General features: G+C 35.2%; 1 protein-coding gene across 3 annotated transcripts in view; it reads left to right on the plus strand.

Moving 5' to 3' along the window:
• The window catches only part of Scp2 (Sarcoplasmic calcium-binding protein 2), a 327,312-nt gene that overhangs the window by 293,944 nt on the left and 13,640 nt on the right, over positions 1–19,728 (plus strand). The gene's annotated exons all lie outside the window — the stretch shown is intronic.

The raw sequence follows: 19,728 nt of genomic DNA on the forward strand, positions 1-19,728 counted from the left end.
ATTCATTAAAGCATTAATTTAACAAACCCATTGTTCGCTTCTATTTTAATCTTTCTATAATCTCCGTTCATCAAAAAGGGAAAAAAGTGATTCGTGACAAATACGTTATTGTTCTCGGTCATTATTACCGAGAATTATAACTGGAAGGGTACCATTTTATTATTTACATGTTTTAAAGCTTTTGTTTGAGTGCTTAAAATTGAACGTAGATCGTGTTGAATTATTATGTACAGTGGTAATCACGATGTAATAATTTAACACGTAAAATCAGCTGACACGAATAAAAAATGGTCTAACCCCAGACGAAACGTTGAGGATTTCAAACATTAAATTAATTTAAAAATAATATTATGATACAAAAATACTCAAAATTTTACTTTTATTCCTTTAGGCTGATATGTTCGTTTAGTAAACCTTAGTACATACTTGTTTCCGGTGACCGGATAAATCATCACAATGATAATTCATCTCATCTTTAAAAAGTTATATAAAGTCATGGAAAGTGATGAAACAAAAACTTTATTAACTGGGTTAAGTAGGTTAGGTTAGGTTAGATTAAAAAAAAATTTCATCGATTCTAATGACTTTATATCACTTTTTAAAAGCATGCTGAATTGTCACTGTGTTGAGTTATCATGGAACCCTTGTTTTCAAGAAATGGGCATTAAATTAATTGGTCTTATTAAAACAAGAAAAAAACCACGAAAATACTTATATTAAACTAAATATAAAAAGAAACCACAAAAACTGCTCGTTATATTTGAATGATTGACCCAATTAGTTCTTGTCACGAATCTTTTGTTCTATATCTTTGTCGCTTAGATGGTAATGTTAACTGAAAAAAATATTAATGATTTTGAAGACAAGATTTTACATTTTTTTGTCATTTCTTTGCAAGCGAGTAGCTTTTTCTCCGTATTTCATACACAAAAAAAAAAAAAATCACTGAATCAGATAAGCGAGGTATCATTTTAAATTAAAACAAAGGAATCATACTTATTGTTTTGGAGGAATTTATAGTGATCCCTTAAAAACAGGTTTCATTTACTATTGTACAAAATATTGTTTTGGAGGAATTTATAGTGATCCCTTAAAAACAGGTTTCATTTACTATGGGACAAAATATTGTTTTGGAGGAATTTATAGTGATCCCTTAAAAACAGGTTTCATTTACTATGGGACAAAATATTGTTTTGGAGGAATTTATAGTGATCCCTTAAAAACAGGTTTCATTTACTATGGGACAAAATATTGTTTTGGAGGAATTTATAGTGATCCCTTAAAAACAGGTTTCATTTACTATGGGACAAAATATTGATTGAGCATATATCTGACTCTGAGTACGTAAAAGAGGAAAGTTTAACATAAGAACACCTGTTTAGTATTGAAACAGTTTTTTGGATAATACCTACCATTTTTCCCATGATATACTATCCATCTCCTTCCCTAAAAACAGCCTTACCCACATTGGAGAAATTATGAAGATTTATGTTGCACTGTAAATTGTGGCAAGTCAGTCGAATTCGTGTCGTATAACAAGAAGGTGCAATCTTACTATCTTCGTTGTATTATTCACATGCCTTGAGCTAAATATTTAAATTCTCTAATTTTTTCGTTTATCTCGTTGTGGAGGAAATTCCACCCGAACAGTGCAAGTGCATCGAGATCCCTATTGCCCGGATTCATGGGAATTCTATGTAGGCTGTTTCCTTCATTCCACTTTTCCCGTGATTTATTCAAAACCCATTGAATGAGCTCTTTACTGTCGTTTTCTAATATAAATTTGATTTACAGTTCATTTTAATGTGTAATATAACACGTTACAATACCACTAGGTTCACAAATAATGAAGGCCTGGTTGTTCTAGTATACAACCATAAATATAGACTGTGAACCTAGAGTATCAAGTGCCCAAAATGTTCAACATCTTACCAAGAAATATCAAAAATTGCGAATTTCGAAATAGTTTCAGATAATATATGCTAAAATCATGAATCTTTAGTGGAGATAATTTGTTCTAGTAATCACTATCAATCAATAGTTATTATTCATTAGAATGCAAATTAAGTGTTATTTTAGATTATGTGAGTGAATAATAATAATATGTGAATATTTATAATCAGTAAATTGATGTCGCTATTCCAAATTCCTGTAATATTCAATAATTCGTTTCTGAAAAAATAAGAAAATTCACAGATTTAGGAAATGATAATAAAATAATTTGGCAATCTCAGACTACAAAAATATTACCATTTGTTATTTCGGCTACTGGCATTATACCTAGCTCTCTCATTCAAAATTTATGCGTATTAGATCTGTCAAGGAATGCATGTATAAAAATGAAAAAATTAGTAATTTTAAATACATGTAGGATTACGAAAGATTTTTTTAATATTTATATTGAGGGATCAGTAGGATTTATAGGTCCAGTTAAGAGTTCTACCGAGACGAACACTCTGATATGAAAATATCTGGAGTCGGTGAAGTATTTTCCCATTTGATCTCTGGTGAGTTGACGTGTTGTTCTTGTATTGTTTTGTTTTTATTATTCTTATATAATGCACTTACATAATTTGAATTGACTAGATGATGATTTGTAGAAAAGTGTGTGGAAGGGTTTAGTTTTTCCTATGGGGAAGATTTAACTCGGACATAAAGTCGAAAAAAAACATTATGTTAACAAACTTCTTCACTATAGTTTATTGAGATAATACATTGAAGAACAATAAAAAATATTATAAAAAATAAAAAATTTTCGGAACAAAAAAAAAAAATCAATTTTCCTTCTGCAAATAACAGTAAATAGAAGAATCGAGAAAAGAGCGTAAATATTGCAGTGCAAATACGTACATGTAGAATGAGAAAATGAATCCTCGTATTTTAGATACGTAAATACTCGTATAATGTGTGCACAATACTTGTCGTTATTTCCTTACCATTTGAGTTGAAATTGATGTGTGTTAAATTTGTTTCGTGAATTCTAGAAAAAAAATTTGTCGACTGATTTAAGAAAATCACAAACGATTAAATATCTCGGGTTTTCAACCTCGCCTCTTTTCAGCTTGTATTTGCCACATGGCTGTTTAATAGTTGACTTAGCATGTCACACAGCGGAGTTCGTGTCCCGCCGGAGAGCTGCCCACACTAATAGCCCTGCATAGTAAGGTACAATTACTTGAATAATGATTTAATAATTTAACTCCCAACACAAGAGCCTAAATACATGTAAAAAATATCGTACAACCCTGGTACAGTCACGCTTTTATTTTAATACAGGATTAACAATTTTAATTATTTACTCATGCCCAATGGCGTTAAAGCCTTTTTTCATACTAGGGGGGTCTAGCTCAGTGAAATCGATAATTTTACAATATCCATGATTTTTTACCGATTTCCCGAGCACGGTCGCGCTGGTGATACCCAGACCGATGTTGATAACGCAATAAATCGGAATTAAATACACGCTGGCAACACCGGCGCATCTCTCTATGAATTGACATTCCTAAACGTCAGACGGCTACGTAAAAGTTAAAAAATATAAATAAATTGACAATTTCATATTCAAATGTTAACTTTAATATGCATTGGCAGTCCGCATGTACTTTTTTATACTAAAAAGGGCGTTAATTAGTTCATGAGGTCATAAGTCATAACTTAACCAACTGTGTTTCTCAAAGCTGAAACGGAATCAATTGACTGCGCCTTAAATGAATTGATTAAGTATATGGATCGTATACGATTCATTAATAAGCCAGTGAAATTTTGCATAAGGAACGACATTATCCAAAAATGTCTGCATATTAACAGCTTGCAGGCCACTTTAAAAATGGCGGCTTTTGTCTACCGACTGTTGGAATTATATTCTTCCCGTGCTCGCAAATATCGCTAACTGACTTTTTTATTTTGAATTTATAGACACTGATCTGAAATAATATTATTAAGAAGATTTTTATCCGGAAATAAAGAATAAAAAACGATTTTTTTGTTTTTTTTTTTGTTTTATCCAACTATCAAATACCCGCTACCCTTTTTGGACATCCTGTATATAATCATAGGCTATCAACTGACTAGCTACAGCGTATTTTTAAAATACTTAAGACACGTTTCTGGCTAAAAGACTACAACCTGGAGAAAATCATAGTCGCTGGCAAAATGTTTGGCAGGAGAAGCAGAGTAAGGTTACCAATGTGTTATAGTGACCAAGTATCGCTGACGTCCTGTCAGTGTCCTTGACTCACCGCAGAACTGCGAGGAGTCAAGGAGCCTTGTCCACCAATTGAAAATCGTAAATTGGAGCGGGGGTCACAGTCATCAGCAATGAGGAACCGGCTCGAGAAGAAAAGGATTAATTAATGTCTTGATACGATACGAGCATAAGCAAAATTGACAGGAGAAATTATTAATGAATTATTTGTTACTCAAAGCAAGTAAATCGCGTATAGATTTTCTGAGGGCCCCCGTTGACGAGTTTTCCCGCCTGTTCAAATCCGGGTGTGCGCAAGTAAATTTTATTCGAGTCATTTGTCTTATTTCACAATGTATTAATTGTAAATAATCCAATAATAAGTACATAAAAAATTGCGGCACACTCAGAGTGGAAAATACTCTCAGCATCGTCCTAGTGTAAGACCACCATTCAGAATTGAAACATTGCTTGAAATGGATTTAGCCATGTTTGGTGACTAGATAAGAATAGCCAGGTACTCATCTTCCTCTTCCCCATCTCATTCCCCTCCCCACTACCTTCAGCCTCACAGCATATCCCAATTGGGGATGCCATAGTCTCACGGGCTCCAGTTCGGACTCTTATGCGGTATTCTCATTTGTATTTGTATCGGAATAACGATAATATTTTCATTAAAACGAATATATCGGAAAATAAACCGTATAATTCATATTTAAAAGGCCAGATTTTCCTCGGCAAAGGGCTGTAAATCCGGGGCGTGAAAACGAAACACAACGATTTAAAGTTTGAAGACCAGAATTAAAGCACCCTATTAATTGCCACAATGTACCGACATTTTGTCAAAGTCTTAATTCACGTTCAAAATAGAAGCGAAACAAATTTAGTTCAATGGAGGTGTTTAAATTACAGAATAAATCTTGCGTCGGTGAAAACCCAGCTGTTAACCCATCACCTTTGCAACGTTGTTATTTCTTCGTGCCACTAAAATGGCAAAATACGCAACCATTAAAATGGAAAATAATAAAATTGAATTACGTTAATCTAGATTTAAATTGTATTATTTTTAATCATTGAAGATACTGTTAACAATTCTCAAACGAAAAATGATGATGGTACGGAGGTACCGAAACCTGTAGACAGTATAATTTATCAATAAAGTGACTTAAAATCAAGTATTTTCATTTTATTTATTTAAAATGTCAAGTCACAGTGTGTGTGCTTCTTTTGGAAAATAATATACCTAGTTCAAAAAATTACTTTCCCAACAAAAAAAAATATTTGGACTTACGATAGTCTTGTACTAGGGTTGAGAATGTGATATATATACAGGATTTTCCAATAAGAGGTGTTATTTTGAATAGCCCGTTATTTCGGTAGATGTTACTTTTAAAGCTGTCATTTTTTAACATTTGAAAGGAAAAAACTACGCCATTTATATAAATGGAACGATACACGCTTCAACAACGCATTGAAATTATTAAAATTCACTTGAGTGAATCAAATGCAAATCATCTTGAGTGATAAGGCCCATTTCCACCTCGGTGGCTTCGTCAACAAGCAAAATTGTCGCATCTGGGGCTCGGAAAACCCAAGATTTATTGTTGAAAAGCCTCTCTATACTCAACGTGTGACTGTTTTGTGCGGTTTATGGTCCGGCGGAGTCATTGGACCTTACTTTTTCGAAAATGTAGCTGGAGCAACAGTTACGGTGAATGGATTGCGCTATCGAGAAATGATTAATGATTTTCTATGGCCGGAATTGGATGGTATTGATCTGGACAGCGTTTACTTTCAACAAGACGGCGCTACGTGCCACACAAGCAACGAAACCATTGATCTTTTACGGTTGAATATCAAAATATCAAAAAACTCTGAATAGGTAACAGATTTTCTGTAAAGGTACCAGATTCCTATTACAGTTTCTGTAATAGGTACCAGATTCCTATTACAGTTTCTGTATAAATTGACGAATTTACTATATCACATATAATTTTTGAGTATCAAAATAATTATATTAAAGTACATCATCCCCCAAACATAAAAAATAAAGAGAAAAATATTTTGTACTGAATAATTTTGTAGTGTGTATTACCAGTAAATCCACCATAAAGTAAAGCTGTCACGCAAACATTAAACGGATATTAAGGTGGTATTTAACCTGAAATAATAATGATTTCGCCTGGCTTAATCGGCATCCCTTATTAACGCGTAATAATAATAATCATTGACAATGCGGGCGATATTATAATTAGGGTTGTGGTAAGTCAGGTTCGATGCTCACTGAGGCACTTTATATCACTTAATACTCGTACGTGATGCGAAAATAGTGTCCGAAATGCAACCAAATTGCGGTACTATAGCAGTTTGCTGGCACCACAAATTACCATTGTTTGACTGCTGGCATTTTGTCAAATGTTATATATTTATATATTATCATTTATATCTATTTATGGGATCAGTGCAAAAAGTTGGTAAGTCCATAAATCAACAGTTTACAGTGTGTTTGGTTTGTACCTGTGCAATTTACATATCTGAGAAACCAATTGAATAGTTTCTCCATTATACCAATACACTATCTTGTGGACATCGCGCTCGGGTCCCACTCAGGCGTAGTGTATTCAATTCCTCGGCTGTCTAAGTCCTCCATCACAACACAAGCAACATTTTCAACTTACTGTGGTGGTAGTAGGAGATTTTCAAATGGAATGTTTGTCAACCCGGGAATGTTTGTCTTTCTTTTAAAATATTTAAAAAATATATATTAAATAAACAATTAAACAGTATATTTATACAATTAACAGGTATTGTGTACATAAAGAGTAATCCATCGGGTACGCCGGATTTAAATTTAACTAAATAAATTATTGATTAATGGAATACGATATCGTGCCATGATATATAACTTTTTGTGGGATGTTTGTTTTTCTGATAATTTTTAATATGCAGGGGAGCTATTTCGCCACCCTGTTGGGCCGCGTTGTGAGGCGGGTTAAGATAGGGGCTGTAGGAAGGTATTTATTAATGCGGTTTTGAATTGATTGTATGAAGAATGTAAAACATATGCTGGTAGCTCGTTCCACATATGAGCTGTCTAACACATAAACGAGCTGAAGAAGCGGCCAATTCTCACGAGGCAAACATTAACTGTAAATGGGTGTTCCGCTCGTGTACGTCGAGTTGCGCACAATTGCATCGGGGATAAATGCAGCTATCTCTTTAAAGCAGGCTCCATTAAAATACCTATAGAACAGACTCAGCAAGCCCACATTGCGTCTGTGCATTAGAGATGGCAATCGGTCTGCTCACAATGTATTGTCAAGCACATGGGTCACGGACCGCTCTTCTCCGCACAGAATCAAGTAGGTTTATCGATAATTGTGGGGCTCCAGCCCAAAGGTGGCTCCCAAATTTTATTTGCTAGGCGAACTTGAAATTTTTATAGAGTTAGCAGCACTATTGAAGAATCTGATAGCCCTGTACAAGATTCCCAGTTTCTTGGAAGCAAGATTTACACGGGCTTCTATAGGAGCCGTATTGGTTGCCGGTCTTATATACTTATTTATTTATTTATTGGACAATTTGTATAGCGCCGCTTTTGTGAGTTATCACCTCGGGGGCGCTTAACAGTTGATGCAGGTATTACAAAAAAATGAAATATTACAAAAATAAAGTGAAGTTAAGTTAAATGAAGTACAGGAACAGGTGACACGAAGATAGAAGATGGAGACTCCCTTTTAGAGACACCCGGGTTCTCCAAGTGCTATACATTGCGTTGGTTAGGAGTAGGCTTGAGAGTGGGTCGGTGGTTTGGAGCCCACATCAGGTGAAGTATTCCCTTATGTTGGAGAGAGTGCAGAAGAAATTTCTGAGATTCCTCTACCTGAGGGAGTATGGCTACTACCCGTGGCTCTATCCTACTGACTTTCTCTTGGGCATGCTCGGTATGAACCATCTACGGGTCAGAAGAGATGTGCATATTGTATCACACTTCTTCAAACTGATTCGTGGATGGTTAGTAAATCCGACTATCATGGAGAGTATTAGTCTCTATGTTCCTGATGGTTATCTCCGTCACCGACAGCATAGACTGTTTTATCTCCCGGCCTGCAGGACTAACTTGCCAATGGTCATGCCGGTGGGGAGAGCAGTCTTGCTGTTGAACAGAATTAATTCGGATATCGACATATTTAGCATCGGTGAAGCTGCCTTTAAAAAGCAAGCTCTATTGATGCTGGTATAGTTTATACACCGCTAACTATTATGTAATACCATTTTACAAATGTACTTAAAAACGAAATAAAATGTAATTTTGTAATGTTTTTAAAGGAATAAACAAATTGAATTGAATTGAATTGACTCTGTAGCAAGAATCCTAGGTGGTGAGAAAACTGGACCAGCTGCTGCAGCGAGAGAGTCCACCGCGTCTACCAACAGTGCCAGCACGAGGTTCGTCATACGTCCAGGTATGTGTCTGCTGCTAATAAAGCGCTGACACAATATCCTCACATAGATAACTTACTCCAATATCATCATAGATACCTGATATATTTTATGCAATCGGAGAACTATTTTTAGTCGAAGATATAGCGGAATAACAGCACACAATTCATGGCCTAAGCAATTTACCTAAATGTGGACTTTTGGAGCAGTGTTACACACAAACACAAAACACTGCTATTTTGAGGTGTTCGAATTTGGTTATTTTGCATGGTTTAGGTCTAATTTCCAGTTAACTGGCATTCGATTTCCATCGTTATTTGTTGTTATATCCGAGCCATTAAATTCAAGTACCTACCTATGTCGGTTAACGTGGCTAACGCGTAGCACTAATCAATATGTACTTGTACAATAGCCCAGTTCTGGGAGATAATATTGACTTTTTAATGCTGACAAAAGACAATCTATCTTCATCGTGATAAAATGAGTATTGCTGATTTATCAAAATCCCGTTCAAAATGAGATAGCATACCATTTCCTACACGGAAAAAATTGATAAAAAATACTGTTAATTTATTAAAAATTTGGTCAAATTATTCGTTTTACTGTTAAAAATAGGACTGCAGGCCTTTAACTATTGAATTGACAGAGTTCCTAACAAAGTATCAGTAAAAAGCAAGTGTTTTATGTGGACGGCAAAACACGTGTACATAGAAATACTGATATTGATATTAACATACTCATATTGTCGCATTCTGTCATGATATTTATCAAGAAAATAACACTTGTTCTCCGTTTATTATGAATGACTAGATTTTTTATCAGGGCATTGGCATGCTATCATTTTTTTAACAGGATTATTTTTCTCAGTGTAATAAAATTTTAGTATATTCATGAAATATTGGAATATGAATCCATGCGCCTGCGTTTGTCCTGATAGTATAAAATGACGAAATGCGAAAATATTTTAATTCGTATGAACACATCGTTCGTGTTTTATAGATTGTGTTAGGAAAACTGTCAATTCATTCGTTAGAGTCCAGAAATCCTGTTTTAAGTCCCCGCATTCTCAATTTCGACCGATTTATAACATGTTTCTATTTAACTCTTTAAGTTTTTAAGTTGCAAAAAAATATGTGTTATTTTTTAAAATAATATCTATACATTTGTTATGCCAAAAGGGTAATTATATGAAATTTCCCCCAAAGAAAACAATCGCAAAGTAAGCTCCGAAAAATATTTAAAACACGTTTTGTTGTGTTATTTAATATTTTATAGGTATGGAAAAATTCACAGTGCATCTTTAAATGTAACTTAAGCATTTTTCGAGAGATTTTTGCTCAATTTCAAATGGGTCGTGTTTTATTAAATATTTTCACCATTTTCGCTAATCTTTATCGGTTTTTTTTTTAAATATTAGCGCGCTCCCTCTAACAATCGTATTTACATATCTCCCTTTCAAACCATCTTTTGAAGAGATTTGAAGAGATATATAAATTATCAATATTTTATAACAGTAAGTTCTCTCCTTTCATATTCTACCAGAAAGCTATTTTGATCACAAGAGCGATTAATTGCTTTAAGACCCATTAAATTCAGGATTTCATTACTGCCCTTTTAATGAAGGTTCGGCTTCACATCATTTAACCCTCGTGAGAACAAATAATTCTCATTACCTTTAACTGTAAATAGTAAGTGTAAATATTGCCCTGTGCTAGAATTTTTTTAGAAACTTGCAGATATTAAATAGAAAGAGAGTCAAACTTCTGATTTAATTTTAATTTGAACAAATTCTAACTAACAATCATGGTAGGGCTGCCAAACATCGTCTCAGACAAACTTTTCCGTTATTCTCACTCTTGACTCTGCCCAACTCAAGTATCTGTTCACTTGATCGTGCCATTTCTTCCTCGGACGTTCACGACTTATACTAGTATTATTTTTTATATTAACTCTATTTATTTATTTATTAACGCCATTTTTCGTGATTTTTACATCAGAATATTAAGAAATATACATTATTTATAGTACATAATTGAATTGCTACACTAACAACATTTTATATTTGTTTAAACATAAATTGAAGATGTCCACTGACTTGGTATAATTGTTTCCCTCCATTAGTGTTCTGGGCAAAGAGGAATACATTTGGTAGTTAGTCCCAGAATTTCTGCACTGAAATAAATCCTGACTTTTAGTAATTCATTGTTGAATCCGAAAGCTTATCAATTCTAGCAATAGAAGAATATCAACTAAATCATTTAGAATTTAATACAGAAATACCAGGTCAGTGAAAATTCTTCTGTCTGACAATTTTAGCATATTCATATAATTTAACAGAGTGTTGAAGTTCAACATAATTGCTGGATATAAGATTTGTATATTTGATAGTAGGTAAATATCTAACTAAAATAGTTTCTCTCGGGGCCTTTGTCATCTTAGGAATGCTGTGTGGACTGGAAGGAAAAATGTATAGGGGTGGGTAGGAATTTGTGGGTCAGTGTGTCCAGAAGTGAGGTACGAATCCACCCCTCCCACTGCGGTGTAAGGAGTTGGGATAGAAAGTCCGGCTGGAGAGGTTAAAGAGTTTCCCTAATCCGGTCTCTCCCGATCCGGCTCACCACGCTCACCACTTGTAGGCAGACGCACACGCCACCGTGGACAAACCTCACCCCATGCACCCCTGCTAAGCCACCAAACGTAGCTAACCACTTGGGTGTCCTACGGCAGAAGTGTTATATAGGGTTATCCAATGAATGGTTCCCGAGGATATGTTTTTTTTATTTTTTTAAATTTTTTTATTGAATAAATAGTTAATACATATCAACAAACAAGTCCTGCTAAGCCAATTGAATTGGCTTGTCAACAGGTGATTAAAGTTTGGTTTCATACACATTTTTATAAGTTATAATTTACATCTTATATCTACAGAATCAAAAATTTTTTCATCCAATTTTTCATACATTTTAAAGTAAATATTTTTTTCCGATAGCCAATTTTTCACCATATATTTAACCTTATTCATAGATTGACATTGCTTTATAGTGTCAGGTAATAAATTAAATATCTTCGGTATGTTGTATTCAAACGTTCTCTGTCCGTATTTATTATTAAATTTCGGAACTATTAACCCGTCATTGCGCGTGAATCTAGTACTGTATTTATGTTCTAATTTTTCTTTTTGCTGCGGGGTAAATATACACTGAATTATGATTTTTTGCCATAGAATAGCCTTAACAGGTAAAATTTTGGCACTCTGAAACAGCAACGGTGTATTATGTCTCTGTTTAAAAATATTAGGGACGACTAGTAATTTTACAATTGCGTTTTGTACAACTTGGACTTGTTTCAGATTGGTTATACTAGTATTTCCCCATATGGTTAATCCATATCTTATAATAGATTCTGCCATTGACAAATAAATAAGTGTTTCAATTGATAGGAAAAAGTTTAATGTGTACATTCTGACAGCAATTGATCTGAGTCTTTTACAGGTTATTTTAATATGTTTGTCCCATTTGAAAAAGCAATCTACTGTAACACTAAAGATTAAACAGAAATAATGTATAGATGTCTTGTGGTTGAATTGGTTTACATTATTAAGTTCCTAAACCTTAGGTTGGGCGCAAAAAATAGTACCATTAAATATGGTAGCCACCTCTGGTCTAGAGCCCAAAAACGTTTGTTAAACCGGGCAATCCATTTGATAAATTCCACTATTTTACCGGATGCATTGCAATCTTTAGAACACGTTTCAAATAGGAGTTTGTTCTACTGGTATCTCAACTATAAACACGCGCACAACATTACTTACCAATACACGAAATGATTTGTTAAAAATAATTGTGTAAAATTTAAAACACGTTTATTGGTAAGGCTTAGGTTTGGAATACTTGCTGACTTTTGTAATTCCTCACTCGTACAGTATTCGTATCTACAAGACACGGGTTATGTCATATTTTCCGTAAACAGACCCTCTCACAGCATCCCCAAAAAATAAATATATTAATGAAAAAATAATATTACAGTAAATATAAAAACAAAACTTTATTGAATAAAAAATCAACACATCCGAATCTCTCATGCAGATCAATGCTCGAATATTCCGTAAACACGCAGACACCAGCAACAGAGTGGAGTGGATTCTCTATTTTATTCTGTATCCACGATGCTGTGCGATGAGCATCTAAAGCATTAAAAAGAGTTGCTTATATAATGCACAGAATAGCATACCCGAAAATAATGAATTATTTTATCACGATTATAAATTCTTTCGCGTGACCATTTTTGACAGTTTGGCTTGAATAACTGAAACCGATCAAAACATTGCGAATATCTCAAGATTACCTATTTAATGAATTTATATTCGAAACTGTAATAATTTATGTTGTAGAGCATGAAGGATTTATAGATATTATTTTTGTACAGTAATTGCGTCTTGGGCTAGTACAGGGTTTTCCAATAAGAGGTGTTATTTTATTTTATTTTATTCTATTTTATTTTAGGTGTTGTTGATGATCGGCCGCCTTGATTTCTTGTGTTAACTGAACTTTATAAGCCTTAAGACACAAATCTTCATGCAAAATACGGTGTAATGACGTTTGTGGAATGCCTAATTCCAAAGAACGACGAGGAATGGACAATCCTGGGTTTTCTTCAACACTTTCGGCTACAGCAGCAATATTCTCGGCTGTTCTTGAGCGACGTGCACGGGTTTTATTCTTCACATCACTAAGTTGTCCCAACAACTCGAATTTTTCCACCAATTTCTGTATTGAGGTGCTTCACGACGACCCAAAAATGTTCGAGTTTTACGAACCGTCTCTGCCAAATTTTCACCATATGAATTTTAATCATTTCAATGCGTTGTTAAAGCGTGTATCGTTCCATTTTTATTAATTGCGTAGTTTCTACTTGTCAAATGTCACAATGTCACAAAAATGACAGCTTCAAAAGTAACATCTACCGAAATAGCGGGCTATTCAAAATAACACCTCTTATTGGAAAACCCTGTATATAGATTTGTATATTTGATAGTAGATAAATATCTACTTCAACATCCCTTATACAAGAATTCCCCGACTGCCACTGCATTGTATGTAAGTACTGTAATAAATGACCTATTATTGAACGATGAATACGATACCGTGAGTGTCGAAGAAGCATTATTAATTCATAAACTGCCATCTGACCTGCATTATTTGCACCAATTTATCTATCTAATAGTAAGTAACGAATATACAATAGGTGCAATCATACATAAATGCACAAAGGACAAAGGTTTCAAAGATGAATAGAAAATTGCGGTGGGCATTTCTGCAGTTGGAGATGCATTTTAAAATGGTTCAATTGCTAATATAATGGCAATGCAGACACGAGAATAAGGAATTATCTAGGAGCAAAAGCCACTATTACGTACAGTTTAGCTCAACTGTTGAAGTGGACGGCGCACAGTGGGCTGAAAATCGCCTTTCATAGACATAGAGACTTGAATTTTCAAGGGTATTTTTTTAATAATTGGAAACCATTTATGACGATCAGAAATCGTAACAGAAGGCTCTATTGACAAAGTCAGCATATTTTGAACATCGCCCCTACTTCACTATCGAGACAATCAACTAATTGCAACTGATATATATATTATGTAATTTGATTTCAAAAGTTTCCAGTGGAATATATCAGTTTTGTAGAAAATTAGTAGATTTGTGATCAGTACCGTTTATATTATCGATTTCAAAGAAAACTTATATCGCTTAATCTTTCTCAATGCCGGGATCACACGAAGAGAATACAGAAGACAATACAATATTGTCCTGTCTGTTCCGTAAAGAGCCTCGACTACGCAGGGCAGGACAGTGGGGTAATACAACAATTCTACCGTTGTTCAAATGCGGAACGCTGCTAAAACCGATACACGACGACGCGCGTTAAGAGTGAGTTTGTGAAAATATTAGATCTTTTATACCAAGTATTGTAGTGTTCCATTTAGGCGACATTTTAAAGCCGAAATACGAGATGCGAGTGCCGATAACACCGAAAGCCGAGATACGTAAGCGTGGAGCGACTGGCTATAGTCCTACTGTGTATTGTCCAAACGCGTTTACACGCGAACGACGCGGCCGGACGCTTTGGTAAGGGTAAGTGTACGAACACAAAGAACGCGTGTTTCGGCTTTCAGATTAGCCAGCGAGTAAGCGGCCGACTGGCGCAGGCGCGCCGAAAAGAATGTTTGTATATAAACGTGTGAGAACGCACATAGTGAAGGCAGGTTCAGATTTGTGTCCGCGCGCTGGCGCGCCAAGAAGCTTTACCGGAATGAATTCTTAATTCCTACTCACCGGTGCGGCCGGTTAGTGAAGCTTGTTTTGGAAGCTAGTGTCAAAACATAAATAAACAAGTCCTGTCAAAATGAGCGACTTACTAATTGCTGCTGTTTTTAACAAATCGCCGATCTGGGATAAAAGAAGTTTACATAGCAACAGAAATGTTGTCGACAAGTGCTGGAAAGAAATCAGTAAGGATATGAATGAAAACGGTACGAACTAAGAAAATTTTATAATAACCTCAAATGTCACGAGTGAAATAAGGTATATTTAAAAAATCTTTCATTAATAAATAAAATTCAAAAATTCACCATGACTTTTTCTACTACTATTAATTGGATGAATACCAATTGTTTTATTTCTTAATTTCAAGAAAGAATTCTACAAAAGTAAAAAATCTTTTTCCGACGAGCTTGACATTTTGTTAAAACTGACAGCTGCTATCAGGCTACCGCGCAAATGGCGCGGATTTAACCGGCGTTCTATGTGTCCACAACTCGGCGCCTATCTTCTCCGGCGGACTCAGGCACTGAGTGCTGGTAATCTGAAAGCCGAAACACGCGTTCTTTGTGTTCGTACACTTAGACACTATCCTGCTTGCCCGTCTGTCTCAGGGACAATGTCTTGGGTCATTATCCTGTCCTACAAACTACCGTTCACAGAAAGACAACGGATCCGCAGTATAGGACAGTATTGTACTGTCCTCGTGTGATCCTATGCATAAAACTAATCTCGTATTTATACTTAAAACTGTTTGGAATTCACGAAAAATCAGTTCGGTTTTGGCCATAGATAATAGTGACTATTATATATTCCCTCAGACAACGCTTCTCGATGCTCAGGAAAATTCCCGCTGAACGACCCGCCGAAACGTTGCGTCTGCCTGCCGGCCGAACAGTTAAGCCTATGACAGACCACGCTATATTCTCGTGGCTTGGCCTATTTTAGCATATGGCGAGCGATATGCTGAAATAGGCCAAGCCATGATGCGTATAGCGTAATATGTCAGCACCATTACGCTAATTTGGGTCAAAAGTCACCGTACTTCCTCGGGCACGGCGCGCGGGCTGAAGGGTAGATCGACTGACCCCCGCGCGGAAGTATACGTGTAAAAGCATTTTCAAGCTTTCAGACCGAAGCGTGGTGTGTTGCGTAGCAAGTTATACATTTCAAAAGTTTTTGCCGCAGCTTTGACCGTATATCGATTGTGGTTTGGTAAAACCCTTCAAGGGGGTAATTAATATCATTGACAATATCAATGATCAAGTGACTGACTTGATTCAGGGTCGTTTGTTATTATGTACGTGTTTACGCGCAATTTGACCGCCTTTTGTAAAATTAAAATTTATATTAAAATAGTGCCCGTGAGTTAATTTGACGGTGGTAAGATAATGACATTCAGCGTAAATACGAAAACAGAAATCTGAAATACCGACAGTTTACTAGTCTACAACAACGAAATTATTACTTGATATCTGCCGTGTGCAAAGACCACGCAACAATCATCAATCCACATTTCCCGCATCCTTACAGCATTCAGGTCGATTCATTATCGACCCGTGGGACGAAGGTCTTAGCTTTTGATTTTCCATAAACGAAGTGGCTGCGGCACAACCACATAAGATCAGTCGGTAAAAGGCCATAAATAAACAAAAGCCTTACGTGTAATTGCTCAACTGTTGAAGTGGACGGCCGGCGGGTCAAATGTTATATACACGATTTTACAATAAGGGATGTTATTTTGAATAGCCCGCTATTTCTGTAGATGTTACTTTTGAAACTGTCATTTTTTGACATTTGACAAGTAGAAACTACGTCATTAATAAAAATGGAACGATACACGCTTCAACAACGCATTGAAATTATTAAAATTCACTTGAGTGAATCAAATGCAAATCATCTTGAGTGATGGGGCCCATTTCCACCTTGGTGGCTTCGTCAACAAGCAAAATTGTCACATTTGGGGCTCGGAAAACCCAAGAGTTATTGTTGAAAAGCCTTTTTATTCTCAACGTGTGACTGTTTGGTGCGGTTTATGGTCCGACGGAGTCATTGGACCTTACTTTTTCGAAAATGAGGCTGAAGCAACAGTTACGTTGAATGGATTGCGCTATCGAGAGATGATTAATGATTTTTATGGCTGGAATCGGATGGTATTGATCTGGACAACGTTTACTTTCAACAAGACGGCGCTACGTGCTACACAAGCAACGAAACCATTGATCTTTTACGATTGAATATCAAAATGACACCTCTTATTAGAAAACCTATAGTACGTTTCGGCCCACGTTTTGGAACGAAGTGCGGTGCGCCCCTTGGGCCGAAGTCTATGTGCAATAGCCTCAGTTGGAAATTGGCGATCAGAAATCATAACAGAAAGTTCTATCGACAAATTGAATATAAGTCAGCAGATTTTGAACATCGACCCTACTTCATTATCGAGACAATCAACTAATTGCAACTGAAAATTTGCTTACGTATATCTTGTTCATTTTTGTTTTGCCGCATAATGAAAGCATTTTCATAACAAGGTTCTATTAAGCGATCTACGGTAGGGCATCTACACACCCCCACCGGGCGAGCTCATTAGGACGTACTGATAAAGGTGGGGAGGCTTGGCAGGGGGTGGCAAAAAGATGGGTTATATTTTTCATCGCTGCATCTCTTAGCAGGGCCGTTTTATCTAGTTGGGTGAGTTGAAATACTGGCTAGAATCTACGAACCTTTTACGGCATACACGGAGAAAACCAATTATCATAAAATATTGCAATTTTTTTTTAAATCTCTTCAAATTGTTCGTATTCCTCTTAAAAACGGGACTGCAGGCCTTTACCAAATGAATTGACAGGATTCCAATAAACTGTCGGTATAACACGAATATGTTATTAGTAAGTCGGAACACGTGTTCATAAAAATTCTAATATTGTAACATGTCGACATGATATTTATTAGGAAAAGGATACCTGCATGCACACGTCTTCTGATATATTCTGAAAAGACTAATATTTTATTAGGACATGGATTACAATCACGTTTTTAACAGGACTTCAATAATTCAGCCATGCTTATTTTTATCTGTGTAAGATTAGAGTATAGGGTTAAGAATTTACAATCACTTTGACAAAATATATTCTTTTGTACGTTAAAAAAAACGAGCGTAAAATTAAAAATGGGAGAAATTTCGTTAGTTTTTTTCATCAAGCATCCCGAAAATTGAGATAATAATTATTAGATCATTTGTACAGCGCCGCTTTTGTGAAAAATCACCCCAAGGGCGCTGTTATAAAATATTTAAGAAATTGCAATACCAGGTAAAAATATCACGTTTCAGGATATTTTATGATAAATGTACCATATTTCCAGATTACCTCTTTACGTTTGACCCGTCAGCAAAGCTATTTTAATGATTGAAATAATAATATCCTTAATATTAGACTAAGAGCTCACCCATGGATGGCACTGGATTAGTCTATTAGGTTACCCGTATCTGCAAAGGATTCGAGACAGAGTTTATGATAAGTAAGGTACCGCATGCTAATTAAGATATCAGGACTCATTGTTAATCTATCACATGAAAGTTCAATGTGTTTTGTTGGGCCGGAGTTTTATTTAATAAGAGAAAAAACCCGGAGATACAATAGATTAAAGTATGTATGTAGGTACTGTGTTACGCACTTTCAATGTAGGACTTATTTTCAATTTCCATAGAAACATATTTTGAACAGACAAATTGTTCGCTGTCTATTCAGATTGACATGTCGCCTATCTTTTAAATTTCGAACTATCTATTTTAAGTCTAACACGGACCTGCCTAAAAGTCTTATAGAATTTTAGTACAAGGTAGTCACTTAAAGTAGGTTAGTACTTGAGCGATAATACGAACGAGATGGAAACAACTTTCTATTTAATTAATTAAGATTAAGGATGGAGATAGGTGAACTAGGAGGCGCTGGAAAGGCTAGGGAAAGTAAAAACTTAATTACTTAGGTTTTTAATATTAGATCCGGGTTTATGTAGTTTATGGCACGTTATTTTTGATTATATCTAACCAAATGCTATTTTATGAAAACAAAAATATATTTATTTTATTTATGACTAGCTGACGTGTACCCGGCGTTGTTCGGTAACTTATAAATAAATTGAGATAATATTTTGAGGTTGTGAATTCTAGAGTATCTTACAACTGGGTGCATTTTTAAGGTGGAAATAATATTATTGTATTGTTATACAGATTTTTTTAGGCGTCTTCTACCTTTTTAACCATCCACTTCCAAGTCATACGTTCTCCTTACACCTCTTTCTTCGTTCATTACATACATCTCATTTTACCACAAATAAAAATTTGATTACATCTTCCTTGGGCATCCCCGACATGTTACTGTTAAAAACTTATATATTTAATTCGATTCTTTATCTTATTCCAGTGCAGATATAATGTATTAAGTCTTTCTTGAGCATTCCGAATCCTTCTACCTTTGAAATTTACAAACTTTTAAATTTTCGATTAATAGCAGATGAGAATAATATTGATGAATATATATTTTTTTTCATGTTTTCCATAAAACGGTTATACACCAATATATCATGGAGAAGATTACAAATTAAAAAGTTTACAGAGGCAGTTTTACTATTTTGTGACATGTGTTAAAAGATAGTTACTGAATTGTCTGTAGGTGACATTGAAAATGTCGATGGCTAATGCAGAATCGTTAAGCAGTTGAGTCGCTCTGTTTATTGGCGCGTTCTGACAGGCAGAAGACCTCGTTTTCGGAGCATATAAGA

Source organism: Hesperophylax consimilis, chromosome 14 (assembly GCF_061612785.1).
Source record: "Hesperophylax consimilis isolate HC1 chromosome 14, BYU_Hcon_1.0, whole genome shotgun sequence".
Taxonomy (NCBI): domain Eukaryota; kingdom Metazoa; phylum Arthropoda; class Insecta; order Trichoptera; family Limnephilidae; genus Hesperophylax; species Hesperophylax consimilis.